The sequence below is a fragment of the Peromyscus californicus genome, unplaced genomic scaffold (assembly GCF_007827085.1).
Source record: "Peromyscus californicus insignis strain IS unplaced genomic scaffold, ASM782708v3 Scaffold_16__1_contigs__length_79575227, whole genome shotgun sequence".
NCBI classification, from domain to species: Eukaryota; Metazoa; Chordata; class Mammalia; order Rodentia; family Cricetidae; genus Peromyscus; species Peromyscus californicus.
The window spans coordinates 59500593-59515949 of NW_026294458.1; the positions used below are offsets into that span (position 1 = coordinate 59500593).

Consider the following 15357-nt stretch of genomic DNA (forward strand, 5'->3'; position numbering starts at 1 on the left):
AATAGCTTCAATTATACTACAAAAAGAAATACTTAATATTTCTTCTCATTTTAAAATACATGCAATATGTATACAATTTTCAGAAATTGTTGACATGAATATCCCATGCATAATTTTCATAAAACAATAATGGCTATGATAAATATTTATAAAAATAAGCAGAAATTAAGAAAGGTCACAGTCTCTTTTTTACTTGTAAATTTTTATTTATTATTAGTTTGTATGTATGTGTGTGCATGATAGAGGAGAGAGAGACAGAGAGAGAGACTGTGCACATGCACACATGCACAAGCCACAGGAAAGAGGTCAGAAGACAAGTTTCACCAGCAAGTTATTTATTTCCTGTAGCTGGAGTTATCTCCAGTCCCGCCCAGGCCGGCAGCCACTCAGACTGAAATAAACACACAGACTCTTATATTATTTAAACTTTTTGGCCTAATGGCTCAGGCTTCTTGCTATCTGTTTTTATATCTTAAATCAACCCATTTCTATAAATCTATACCTTGCCACATGGCTCGTGGCTTACCAGTATCTTACATCATGCTTCTTCTCGTGGCACCTGGCAGCTTCTCCTCACTCAGCCTTCTTCTCCTCAGCTTTCTCCTCTCTCTTGTCCCACCTACACTGTACTTCCTGCCTGGCTACTGGCCAATCGGCATTTTATTTATCAATCACAGCAACATATTTTCACAGCATACAGAACATCCCACAGCAATCTCCTTCCATCTTGGTTTCAGTAATTGAAGTCAAGTCTTTAGGCTTCCATAGATGAAATTCTAAATGGTCTTATTAAATAAAAAGCACAAAACCAAATACAGAGTTAAAAGCCCAAGAGGTCAGAGCACTAGTGAATAGCCTTTAGCTTACCACTCACTGCCATCCTTCCCCTGAGAGAGAGAGACCTTCACCTGTGTGACCTGTCTTTTTATTGCCTTTCTGTTCTACCTTCTCATTGGCTGTAAACCCAACCACAAGATTTCCTCATCACTGCCTGTCTATACAGACCTCCAGGTCTCTATGGTTTGTACTGAATTAAAGGTTAGGGTCACCGCTTGGCTGTCCTTGAACACCCAGAGACTCTGCCTGCCATGTGATCGGAATAAGGGCGTGTGCCACCACTGCTGGACTTCTGCTAAATCGCTTGCTTTTAGCTCTGATCCCCAGGCAACTTTATTTATTAAAATACAAATAAAATCACATTTCATCACAAATAAAATATCACCACACTTCCATGGCAAGCACTAACCTATAAAGCCATCTTTCCAGACTGAGATCATACCAGTTTCAATGGAAATATTTTCAAAGAAAAGGTTGGTATAGGGAGTGACAAACTTATATAAAGCTATTATTGATATATTTTATAATCTTTAATTTGAAGATTATATAGTAGGAATAGCCAAAAGACTCACAAATAATTGGACAAACAAAGGAAATGTTGTCTTGTTATATTTTGTTTTTAACTATTGAGGAGGCTCATTTTTTACATGATTTGTAACTAGCTGCTGAAAATAACTTTAATGGTTCGTATATCAAGTTATCAATACAGTGAGTTTATCCTTGAATGATATGTCTCCCTAAAATTGGTTTGCTTTGACTGTGTTATAATTTCCACCATGAGAGTTTAGCGGCATAAGACAGCACCTATCTATTAGCTCACGGCCATGGAGCTCTAGCTATGGATGTGACATCACTGTGTTCTCTGCTGAGATGTCACAGGTGAAGCCAGGTGTCACCTGGGCTGTGCACTGTGGCTCTTCCAGCATAGGTCTGTAGTTTAGTCTTTTGTTGTCCTCTCAGTTCTACTAAATTGTGACCTTGTCGAGAAGGAAACATTCCGAAGTTGTCTCTGTATCTCATTGCTATATTTCTGCTGGCAACCAAAAATGGCCTGTGTCCAAAAATTTAGTTTAATTCATGATATTTTGACCTTTTCTAATTATTTAATCAATGCCTATAAAACATAAATAATTTGAATATTACTTATTCTGGCTCTTTCAGTTACTTTATGAGTCAGACAGCATCATAATCAAGTATAAATTTAACTCCCATAGAACTGATCCAACAATCAGATAGGTAAAGAGTAAAGATTAATAGAGTATTCATCAAAGTAAGTAGGCAAACTGGCACTATTTTAAATAAAATATTGTAATATTTTGGGTGTACTTTATATCTTAATTTATATTTTTGACCTTATTTAACTTATGCTCTTAATAAAATATCCAAGATAATTCCTGTACGAAGACCTCCCTTTATACCTGGCAGGCACACAAAATCTATTTCTTTCTTTCATCAACCCAGACTAAATGACCACTCTACCATGAATACCCTTTTGCTTGTTTGCCATTTTAACCAATTTTTTAATTTCTTTTTCTTTTTTTTTTGGTTTTTTTTTTGGTTTTTTTGAGACAGGGTTTCTCTGTGTAGTTTTAGAGCCTGTCCTGGAACAAGCTCTGTAGATCAGGCTGGCCTTGAACTCACAGAGATCCGCCTGGCTCTGCCTCCTGAGTGCTGGGATTAAAGGCATGTGCCACCACCACCCGGCTCAATTTTTTATTTCTTGTAGTAAATATCAAATAAAGAAACTTTGAATTGTCCATAAATTACACACTAGCCATACTATTTACAAGTATTTTATCATTTCTTGAAGTCATAATATTAGCTTTGATCATAGAAATACATACCTGACTATGGAGAGGACAGAATTAAACATGAATTTTTAAGAAAGCAGGCTGTTAGGGAAATGGCATCCCAATTATCAATTCTCTCTCTCTTTCTCTCTCTCTCTCTCTCTCTCTCTCTCTCTCTCTCTCTCTCTCTCTCTCTCTCACACACACACACACACACACACACACACACACACACAAACACCCACACACACACACACAAACACTCATCCATTCACACCCCACCCATATGAACAGCTTTTTGTATGTTGTTACTAAAGAATATGAGCACAGCTCTGTTTACTGATCATTTTGAGTGTAAGAACTTGGATAAGTTTTGAATATGAGAAAATTAAACACTAGAAGGCATAAATTAAATAATAAGAAATAGTATGTACAGTGTTATACAACATGTCAATAAGCTGCACCAGCAGAACCATCTGAACCAATTGTACAAGAGTAGAAAAGTGTTTAACAGCTTACACCTGGAGTCTCCAGAATGTTTGTAGTTTTTTATTAAGAAGAAAAATAACCATGTAGCCATCACCATGGAGCATGACATGGTGAAATGCTTTATATAGACATGCTTTTAAGTAGACATGCTTTCTCTACATTTGCACATTTAAATAATTGAGAGTTTACATTAGTTTTAAAGAACTTGTGAAAAAATTCTATATAAAATAAACATTTATAGATGGCTTTTACACATCTGAGAACATTTATTGGAGAACGGATCACATTCTTTAAAAAAAAACAATAGTGAGTCAATCAAAATGTGCCTATTCTCTTCTCTGTGATTTTTATTTTGTGCATAATAAAGTTGTCCCAAGGACCATATCAGTTGTCATAACTGCAGCAGTGAAAATAATTTCTTATGATTATAGCTCTTGTTATTTGCCTTCATCAAATAGAATAACTTTAACCTTCAATGCCATCCTTTCACAATGAAGATGGGATGACTACTCTTGGAATGCTTCGTTTGTGATTATTAGTTACTCTGTCTTCATTCAGACACACCAGAGTAAGTCTGTTTCAAGGCTTATGGGTGCAGTAACATTGTGTCAGTGTGACAACCTTTATAAACACATAAGGCATATTGATCTTCTGATCCAGCGAAATGTAGAGTATCATTGGTAGTTCCATCCCTTGGTGTTTAGAAGCACGTTGCAGGTGGGGGGAGTTTTAGGACTAGGATGCTCTGACTGCACCTTGGACCCAACTGCACCAAAGTGAAATGTGAGAGCCTTTCACTAGCATCTTAAGATTTCCCAGACATTTCTAATGTACACAAGATTGGGAACAAAAACCTCCAAAATAACATCTTTCATTTCCTTATATATTGGAATTATCTATGGAGCTTTGGAACTTCCTTTGAAACAATCAAAACCAATATCCATACCAAAACCACAAGATAGGTAAAGTTCCAGGATAAGCATTTAAAAATATATTTCATTGTATTCCAGCATTCAACCATACATGATAGTGTGTGCTTTTTTAAATGAAAATCAGCGTTGGCCCTAAGTCAATGTGCTGTTTTGGTTTGGTGAAGCAAAGAAACATTGGCAGAAGGGTTAATAACCAAGAAAAAAATTCTAATCTATTTTTCAGATCTCTCTTTTAAATCACGTTACTTAAAACATGTATAATGGAAAAGTATATGACAAAGGTCAAGCACATTACCAAGTCCCATTTGCATAAAAATAAAGTGTGTTTAATAGAAGACTCCTTGAGAATCTAAAGCAATGAGAAGGAAATAATCTACCCTTATACTTTCCACAGAGGAAATATAGCATACTGCATAAAAAATATAAACTGAAATAACTTATAAATATTTATTTCACTTACTTCAACTTGAGTTTTATATTGGAAAACTAAATTGACATAGTTATTCATTTTTAATCTCCCCAAGTTATATAAGGTGTCCACATTTAAAAATGTGTTCCAATATCTTAGTCTGAATTATATTTGGATTTCTCTATGTTTTATCACCATAAAAGGTAAGTTTTGATTACAGTTTTAAAGTTTTACAGTTTATGCCTTTTCCTGCAGGCCTTCCAAAGTACAGTTGCCATCAGGTCAATGTCTAATAATGAGTTAGAATAAAAAGCTATTATTAGGACTTCCAATGTAGTAGTTTACTTCTTTAACCCCAGTACTCAGGAGGCAGAAGCATGTGGATCTCTTTGAGTTTGAGGCCAGCTTCATCTACATAGTGAGATCCAGGACAGTCACAGCTACATAGTGAGTTCCTATCTCAAAAAAAAACAAAAGAAAAAACCCACTAGTAGAATTGAAATGTGTGTGTGTGTGTGTGTGTGTGTGTGTGTGTGTGTGTGTGTGTGTGTGTACAGGTATGTGAGCATATATCGCAACGTGTATATTCACATAGGCATATGTACATACATGCATATTTTTGGTCTTCCCATCATGATTCTAGTCATGACAGTATTTATAATTTTCTTCTTTTTTATAATTTTTTAATTTTTTGAGATTACAGTGTAATTACATCATTTCCCCCTTCCTGTTTCTCCTTCCAAACCATATACCCCTCCTTACCCTCTTTCAATTTAACAGCCTCTTTTCTCACTAATTGTCCTTAATATACATTTATGTATACATTTTAAAAGAATGCATTAAATTAAAATTGGAAACAACCTTTGTTTCTGTGAAAATAGGATTAGCACATTAAGGAAGAGACAAGCATCCTCTGATCAAATTATAAAAAATGAAAAAATGTAAACTTTAAGATGCTTTATAGAGATATTTCAAAATACCTGGCATGATCCTAGGATAAGGTGTACCTCCTACAAAGTTTTTGAAGGTTGAAAAGGAAATAAACATAAATAAGACAAAAAAAAGCCATTATACTAAAAAACTGTATTCTGTTATCTGTGATCAAGCTTATACATTCCACAGAACCATTTGAGTTAGGAAGTTCAAAGTTGATTAAGGCAACATAAGCAGATATGTTTAATATTGACTTTGTGTCATTCTTTGTTTAACAAGTAAACTCTATTGGACAAAAATAATATGATTATATGTAATATCCAAAACATGGAACAAATTAAATCTTTAAAATATTGTCTTTTGAAAATTTTCCTGTATTTTTTAAATTTTCATGTGTGTATACAGTGAAATGCGATATTTATCCTATACTCTCCCTCCCACTCTCCCCATATCCTCCCCATATCCTCCCTGTATGCTTCCCCTCCCTACGTGTGTGTGTGGGGGGGGGTGTTTGACAACCCAGTAAGTCCAGTTAATGCTACCAGAGGTGCATGGGTGTGGTGCATTTTCCTGGAACATAGGAAATCTGTCTGGGGCCACATCCTCAATAAAGAATGATTCTTCTTCAGCCAGCAACTATCCACTGCCAGTAGCTCCTTATTGTGGGGTGGGGTCTGAATATCATCTACCCATTCTAATCTGGGATTTGGGCTAGCTTGATTCCTGTGCAGGTAACTACATCTGCTGTGAAATTATGGTTACAATACCTATGTCAAGGCCAGAAGACAGCGTGTCACAGCGCTCCTCCCATACTCTGGCTCTCACATTCTTTCAAATTCCTCTTCTGTGATCATGTGTAGTTAATACAAATGTCCTGTTTAAGGCTGAGCACTCAATCCTTTCTTCTCAGAACTTCGACCAGTTATACATCTCTCCATTGTCTAATTTGTTGCACACACATACACATACATACACATACACTTCTCTAATAAAGGTTGAGATCAGCCTAGGCCCATGGCTGTAAACATAAATACTTAGAAGACTATCTGACAGCATGACCAATTTGCAAAATGACAATAGAAAATCCTACCTCACCCCCATTGTGTCCCTAACTGTGGTCTTTAGACCAGGATTACAGTATCAGGCATGAAGTTCCCACTTGTAGAGATGGCTTCAAGTCCAACAAGTAAGTAGTTAATGATCCTACAATAGTGATATCACTACTGCACCAGTAGGTGTATCTTGCCCTGTATATTGCAGTGTGAAAGCCCAGTACTGGGTAAGACAACAGAGTGTACATGAAGGACAGGAAATGCAAAGTAGACTTTTTAGTTGGAGAGAGCATGTTAAGGGAGGGTAGATAGTAGATTCTAGGTAGAAACAAAGTAGTGAGGTGGACTTTTGGGAGCAGACAGGCTTAAACAAGGAAGCATATGGGATCATGGGGGGAATGAGGGGCTGATGGGGAGGGCTAACCCCAAGAATGGGAGTATGAAAAAGCCTGTACGGAAGTCTATTTTTTCACAACTCAACTTAAGAGAATAATTGAATAATAGGACATGTGAAAAGAAAGAAGAGCGGAGAATCCTAAGGTCTAAAGGCTTAGGCAGGGATGGGAGTGGTGGGATGTGTAGAATAACAAGGTAATGGGTGGATTAACCAGTTAAGGATGCATGAAAAGCCTTGTGAAAATCCACTAGTTAGTAAGGTAATTTCAAAATAAAGTTTTAAAAAAAGAGCTCAAACAGAATTATCCCACATGCATGGACATGATCCTGGAAGACATGGTTATTTAAGTGAAAATCACAGTAGAAGGCATGAGATGCTCCCTATAAGTTATTGGCTTGGAAGGCGTAGAGTCTTCCAAAACAATGTGGGCTATTTCATTGCTTTTGGCTACCCACCATAACTACATGGTAAGACCCTATTGCTAAAGACACCACACACTTTGGCTGCAGACAGAGACAAGTTATTTCAAAAAACCCAGGAATCTTTTTAATGACTGGCTTTTCACTGTGCCTGTGCAGGCTGCTGGGAGAGAAAAGACAACAATGAATTCATTTTCTTTTTCTATGTTGAGAAAGACTATGAAAATTATATATTGAAATTTGAAACAAAAGTAAGAGTTTTCTTTTTTTTTTCACGTAACATTTTTATTGGTTCTTTGGGAGTTTCACATCATGTACCCCGATCATAATCCCTTCCCAGTTCTTCCATGTCCAGCCCCCTTGTATCTCCACAAAAAGAAGTAAATAATAATAATAATAATAATAATAATAATAATAATAATAATAACTACTTTGTGTTATCTATATACTCACTGGAGCATGGTCAAATTCTTAATGTTCTGCCCTTTAAATAGTACTGAGTCCCTCCCCTCCTATATCTCCACCAGAAGCCATCAATTGTGGGGAGCTACACTTCAGCATCTCCATCACACATTTCTTTTTTGTTTTTTTTCAGACATGGTTTCTCTGTGTAGCTTTGGAGCCTTTCCTGGAACTCACTTTGTAGCCCAGGCTGGTCTGGAACTTACAGAGATTTGCCTGTATCTGCCTCCCAAGTGCTGGGATTAAAGGCATGCACCACCACCACCCAGCTTCCATTGCACATTTTAAGAGTTCTCTTTGGTGGCTTCCTATCTAGGCTGTTACTTTTTGGGAGGGTGGGCATTGGGGTGGGGGTAAAGATTGTCACACAAGCCTTCCATGTTCCCCAATCTCAACTGTGCATCTTTAGTCCTCAATATCACTGCAAAAGTAACCGCCTTGATTGCATAGTGAGTGGGAGCATGGGTCATGGACCTCCACATAGTTTTAGTTTCTAGCGACAGCACAGACCCACAAATACAGCCCCCTGCTGCAGGAGAACCACAGACCCAGATATGGGTCTCAGCAACAGTAGGGATCTGGACGTCACCATGGCCTCAGGTGACAGCACGGGTCAGTCACATCAATTTGGCCCCCAAGAGCAGTATGGCCTACAGACAACGATATGGTTTCAGGAGGCAGCATAGATCGTGGACATCTGCCTGGCCTTCAATGGTAACTCGGACCATGGACATCAACATCAACCCCAGCTGCTTCAGTATGGCCATGGACACAGATGTGGCTCTCAATGGCAGCATGGGCCTGGGCATTTTTAAATGTGTGATTTTTGTTCTTAAACTTCTACTTCTACATATGACACCAAATCAGATTTTAACCTCTAAAGGGGTTCTGAATTACATGTAAATATCACCTGCATCACCTCTCTCTCATTGTCTCTCTGTCTCTGCCTCTCTGTCTCTGTCTCTGTCTCTCTCTCTCTCTCTTATGTAAATAGTTCTTTCTTTTTTAAATGCATATCTAAACTTAATTCAAAGTGATAGAATAGCCTGACTTGGTCATTATACATTGTATATATTAATTGAATTATCGCATTTTACCCAATAATTATGTATAATGATCATGTTAATTAAAAACATAAATGATAGAGCCTAGTACAATATTTTCAAGAATGCAAGGCTTCAGAAGTTTTCATATACAAATGCCCACACTTAAAACATTTTTTAAAGCAGTTTTAGAGGAAAAAAAAAGAGTAGTGACATTGATTGAATACTTTGGGGAAGAGAGGAAGTCTATGGATAAATTTTTGAGTATGTTCATTCAATTTCACAATTTCTTCCTTTCTTTTTTTTTTTTGGTTTTTGTTTCTTTAGACAGCACTTCTCTGTGTAGCCCAGCTGTCTTGGAGTTCTCTCTGTAGACCAGGCTGGCCTTGAACTAAGAGACCCACCTGTCTCTGCCTCTAGAGTGTTGGGATTAAAGGCATTGTGCCACCATGCTAAACCAATTTCACAATTTCTTAATAAACCTTTTTCTATTGGACTTTGCAATCATAGAAGAGATTATCACCTTTCTTATTTGACTTTTTTAACTGTACTTCAAATGATCAAATCTTGTATAAATAGTAGTAAGAATCTGTAGTTTAGTCAAATTCATCTTGTTTTCTGGAGTTGATTTGGTTATTTGTATCAAGGGCAAAAATACCACTTGAAATCAAGAGCTAGAAATAACTGTGGGACAGCACTGAGCCAAAGTTACATATGACATGCCTGACATGCACCTTGACTTTGAGTGACAATTGGCACTTACACCTCCTGGACTAAGTTGAAATTGATTTCTGAAGGTAATTTCCTCACCATTGGTTCCTCACATGAGTCAATGAGTTGAGAGACATTCTTCCAGTTAAAAAACCTACCTTTATTGACAATGGAAATGCAGGCCATGACTTTAACCTCAATGTTGGGTTTGGAGCCTTTTCCAGTTCCTTGGCTCAACTGTGAGGATTATTGATTGTTACTAAATAAAGATCATAATATTGTACCACTGAGCAGCTCTTTTAGCTAATAAGCTAACTCTAAATTTTATTTTATTTAGCGGCAATAACAAAGGTTTGATATGTCAAAAAATTCCACATCAATGTTTAAAACAAAAATAATAAATCATTAATGATTTGGTATTAGAATTTTCCTTGACTTTGAAATATACTATCTTGTAGTACAGACAGTATGTATAAGAAATATTTTTTAAACATAACCCTGCAGGTGGAGGAGCTTGGACCTCCCTCAACTGAGTGTATCAGGCTCTGCTGACTCCCCTCCATGAGAGGCCTTGCCTTGGAGGAGGTGGGAATGGGGAGTGGGATGGCGGGGAAGGTTGGGGGTAGGAGGAGGGAGGGGAGGGAATCTGTGGTTGGTATGTAAAATGAATAGAAAATTTCTTAATAATAAAAAATAAAAACAAAAAAGAAATCAATAACTAAAAGGTAGGAATGAAGAAAAAATAACCCAAGACCTATGTCTAATTAAATGATAATATGAAGAGCTATGATTTAAAAAAAGTATAGAGAAAAAATGCAAAACAGTGATAAATCTCCCCCAATCTTTTAGGGACACATATCAATTAAACATCTTGTGGTGGTGAAAGTGACCTGGATGTTGTATATGTAGCCACTAGCTACATGTTGCAAATTAGCATAGAAACTATGGCTACTGTGCCTGAAGAAATAAATGTTTTCATTTATTATTTTGAAATTGAGTTGAGTTTAAATGCCCAACTTAAGTACTTAATAGCTCGTGTTGTTGATGTGTAAGTGTAATACAAAAGTCAATGTGAAATTAGATTGATGTTTCATATCAGTGTAGTCAGAATAGACCAGGGGTGTATGCAAGATCTTTGCGCTTCTGAAGCTGTCAATAGATCAATGAACTGATGTTCCAGCCAGTGTTCACATCTATCCTACTGCTATGTACCATATTAGTTGAGGGTTATTTGAACCAATTCTTTGGTTTTATTGCTGGTTTGTTTGTTGAGTCAAGTTCTTATAACACAGCCCAGTAGACCTCCACTGTGTTATCTTCTCTCAGGTCCCCAGGTACTGTAGTTACAGATGTGAACCACCCTGTCCAGGTCTAACTCATTTTTTAAGATATATAAACCAACTTAAGTTTTCCTCTAAGATAAAAATCCAAAGTTACTCTACCTATTTAGCTTTTTCATTCAGTTACTCATTCATTCAGGTATGTGCATGTGAGTAGTGCTGCAGTGCATGTGCGAAGATCAGAAGACCACTTGTGGGAATCAGTTCACCTTCCTCCATGTGGGTCTCTAAAATCAAACAAGTACTCAGGCTTACATCAAGTGCCTTTATCCACCACACTATCTCACTCGTTTTCAGTTTTCTCCTTAAGTGCCTTCCCTCAAGTCTCAATGTTATCATTAGAAGAGAACAATCATGCTTGTAAGAGAGAAACCATGATGTGGATAACTGGACTTTGAATGTCTGTGACTTCCTGATCTGATTTTATGCACATTTGGCAGCCAGAATTCTTAGACTGAAGGCTCAACACTGCTAGAGAAGGGTTTCTGTATTTATCCACTTTTCCATTACTGTAATGAAATGCCCCAAGTTAAGTAATGTTGTAATTATAAGGTGGTTCCTTTTTAGAGAAATTGTGCAACTTCTACATTTACCATCTCTTAAATTTTTCTTTCATTCCTTGTGTTCTATCCTTATAACTTAAACACTTGTTGTTATTTCAACTGCTAACTCCAATATTTTATTTCCCCGAGGACAGAAGCACCCAAGAGAGGGGAAGAGAAGAAGTGTCAGAGTTACCTGTGGATTTTTTATGATTACATGACATAGGCATATTGTCTTTTGGAATAAACTTCATTCCAGATATTTACTATTAATCACAATACTACAATAATATAATGTAGAATAAACAACCCCCAGATCTCCATGTTAATCCATAGTAACGTTCCATTGTGTGTCCACCTGAAACAAAGGAGGATTTTTTTCCTGACATGAGTATTTTTCAAATACTTGGCATTCACTTAATAATTTGCAGAGGTAGGCTGACTTCTGCTTGTATGATCACAGCAAGGTGATACTTGTTATATGGCACATATTCTGATGCCTTAATTTGATTGTGACATAGGAAATAGCTCATTTGTAACTTTGCAAATATGTATTTAGTCTTAGTCTTATTTTCTTTTCTTTTAAAAAATTCTCAAGAATAACATATATTTCCCAGAAACAATACAATTTGTCATATACCTATACCAGGGATGGGGGAAGGCACAAAATTCTTTAGGTCATAGGCATTAGCCATTCATTTCTATTGTTTTTAAGCATGTAAGATTGCATGGGTATATTGGAGTGGGTGACACAAGAGTATTTGGTATTCTTAATATTGGCCATCAAAATTCCATCACAATTTTTTACAGACCTTGAAATAACAATACTCAACTTCATACGGAAAAACAAAAAACCCAGGATACCTAAAACAATCCTATACAAAAAGAACTATGGGAGGTATCATCATTCCAAACTATACTACACAGCAATAGTAATAAAAACAGCATGGTGTTGCCATAAAAATAGGTTAATTAATGCAATTGAATCAAAGACCCAGAAGTAAATCCACACACCTATAGATATTTGATTTTTGACAAAGAAGCCAAAAGTATACAATGGAAAAAAATCACCTTCAACAAATGGACTATCTTTTCCCTGCTATGACTTGCACCATTAGGCTAATAGAACATGTCACTTATCTATTGATTGTAGTATTAAGGCAACTCCACGGAGTTAAAAGGGACGTTTATTTTGTGGGGTAACTTACAAGTAAAGGGACAGGTTACAGGGTCTGAGAAAGGTGTAGTACAGTCCAGCGGTGTTCTCTGGAGAACTCTGCTCAATCTACCTCCAGCATCCAGGATCCAGGAACCAAGAGAGCTGGCACATCCAGATCTCAGGTCTTAAGGGCTCGTGTCTCAGCCCCACCTTGTAGCCATGACAGTTACTGAAGCCTCAGAGGGGGTAGTAGTACTTCCAGGTCAAAGCTGGAACAGCTACCCACTACACTTGTCCAATATTAGTCTCAGTTTCTAACAGACAACTTCTAAAATCTCTAGATTTCTCATATTTATTGTGGCTTTATTTTTTTGGTCTTCTGTTGGTTTGACTGATGTCTGGCACTTCCTATAGAGCTGTAGGATGGGGGCTGACCCAGTCACCCCTAAAGAAATGCAGGATCAAAAGGCTGCACTTTCAGCCGCAACCTCTACCCTTCAGGGAATGAGTAGAGCTGATGACTAAGTTCACCACTAATGATCCATGATTGGATCAGTCATGTGCCAGTAATGAAATCTCCATGAAAATGCAGAAGGACAGTGTTTGAAGAGTTTACAAAGGTTTGAGCTCATGAGGTTTCTGAATAGTGTACACCTGAAGAAGATATGCAAGTTCCATGCTTTCTCAAGTCTTTTCTTATCCTTCTTTTCATCTGCAATACTCTGAGTCTTTATAATAAACTCATAAAGAGAAATTGGTATTTCTCAGAGTTTTTTGAGCTTCTCATGATAGTCAATGAAACCTATAGAGGCTCTGGAGCTATGGGAAACTCCATTTATATAAGCACACCTTGGAGAGCTTGGGATTAGTCCCAGACTGTGCTATTAAAGCAAATCTCAGTAAATGGGTCACAGAAAATTTTGGTTTTCTAATGCATATAAACAACATCAAAGTGCACAAACTCAAGAGCATTTTAGACTGCACTTGTAGTCCTTGGTCTATTGTTACTGTTGCTGTTTGTTTATTTACTTTTGTTGCTGATTGTTGAAGTTGCTTAAATCATGGAGGTTATAATCAATATCTTCTAATCTCTTTTTTGTCAATATTTCTATCTTCATCATAAATTTTTCTAATAGTATCTGCAATGATGAGTCTTTTCTTCAAAAGTATCAACATATTTTGCCAAGATTCACCAGAGGCACCATATCCAGATAGCTTCTATAAAATGATATCTCTTAAATACTGTCTTGATAGTCAAAATTATCCCTTGATCCGTGAACTATTGAAAGGAATCTTCTTTAAGTAGGCTTGAAATACTCAATGTTCCATATTGCGAAGAGATGTGCTGTCATTCAGTCTTGTTATTCTATTTACACAGCACAGAGAGTAAATTGAAAACAATTTTGAAGGGCAATAAGATTTTCAGGATGGTTAGTGAACATTGATTTCTATTTAAAATTAATAGTTGCATTAGATTCTAGCATGTTATCCTTCTCTCTTCAATGCTTTGGAGTCAAGCATTGACTTCTCTCCAGTTACAAAACTCAAACACGGTATTTTCTTCCAAAAGAAGTCTGTGTCATGTATATTGAAAAACCTATTGTTCATTATAGCCACCTTCATCAATGGCCATAAGTAGATTTTCTGTGTGATTTGATGTTTCACCCCGATCTTCTGTAGTATGCAGCTGCATCATGCCTCTAGACATGAAACAATCTGCTAGATTCATGCTTGTTTCTATGGTTTCCTCACTTAGCATCTATAGAAATAAAGAAATCAAAAACCTTAGGGGTGTGTTTAGAATTAGTAGCTACATTTACAGACTGCTCTATCTGCTTTCATATTCTATCTAAACAACTAAAAATATACATCAGCAGTAAGGTAGTTTTGATTTCTTATCATTTGTGTTTTCAATGCAGTCTCATTTTTGTTTTCTCTCAAGAAATTTCCTTTATAATATCCACTTGGCTGTTTAACAGAAGATACCAAGGCTAAGACATCCTGCACCTTTGACATCCCTTCCTCACTAACATTATTCACTTCCAGCTTCTGTGGAAAATTAGACACAGAATATGGTTGTTTTACTTGAACATGTAGAACCATTCTAAGTTTATTAATTAGCCTAATTTCTATGTCACTGAATAACTAGGACATAGAGAAACCAGAACAAAAGATATCAGAAACTGTGGGGTGGGCAGTGGAACAGCCAAAACCCACACCAATGTATTGTTTGGTGTTTTAAATGGATGCAGTTTTTGATGCCTCAAGACAACTGCAGTAGTGACACCAAAGGCCCCGGTCATAGAAAACCAAAGCACATACAGTAACAATGAAAAGGTTTGGGAAGATTCAAAAATGTCAAAAAATGGGAAAGAGACACAGTGCCTTCATGAAGATGTCATTGATACACTTGCTCAATGAAAGGTCTTCTAAGTTTTGATTAAAGAATTTTTGTATCAAAATACAATAAATCAAAGAGCAAAAGAAAAAAATGAGGTTTGTCCACTGTCAGTCATCCAGAAGCACAGGGAAATCTGTCTGAAAGGTGTGAATGGGAACCCATCTGTGGCAGGAAGTGTTTGTGGTTGTATTCTCAACCTGTGAGATTTGATCATATGTCAGCACATATTCAAAACTGAATTAAGTCAAGGACACTAAACTAATGTCCACTGCAGAACTGAATACACACTTGTTAGTGGGAAGAAATGCTCACACCCTTGGAAGCCACAGGAGTCTTCCTTGTTGTGTGGTGAGTGAGCAGAGGGGAAAAAAAACACATTTTGAGCTGGTGTTGAAACATGTAAGGCTTTTTCTTGACAAGCACCTTCAGGTCTGAATCATC

General features: G+C 36.8%; 2 long non-coding RNA genes across 12 annotated transcripts in view; one reads left to right on the forward strand and one right to left on the reverse strand.

Annotated features, from left to right (window-relative positions):
- Positions 1-15357, forward strand: part of LOC128112177 (uncharacterized) — a 610610-nt gene that overhangs the window by 511020 nt on the left and 84233 nt on the right. The window lies entirely within an intron of this gene.
- Positions 1-15357, reverse strand: part of LOC128112178 (uncharacterized) — a 149494-nt gene that overhangs the window by 32223 nt on the left and 101914 nt on the right. For all 7 annotated transcript variants that reach the window (XR_008218887.1, XR_008218890.1, XR_008218888.1 and 4 more), the window contains one exon: positions 1-14274. This exon is cut by the window's left edge. This is a non-coding gene — a long non-coding RNA (uncharacterized LOC128112178). The remainder of the gene's footprint in view (positions 14275-15357) is intronic.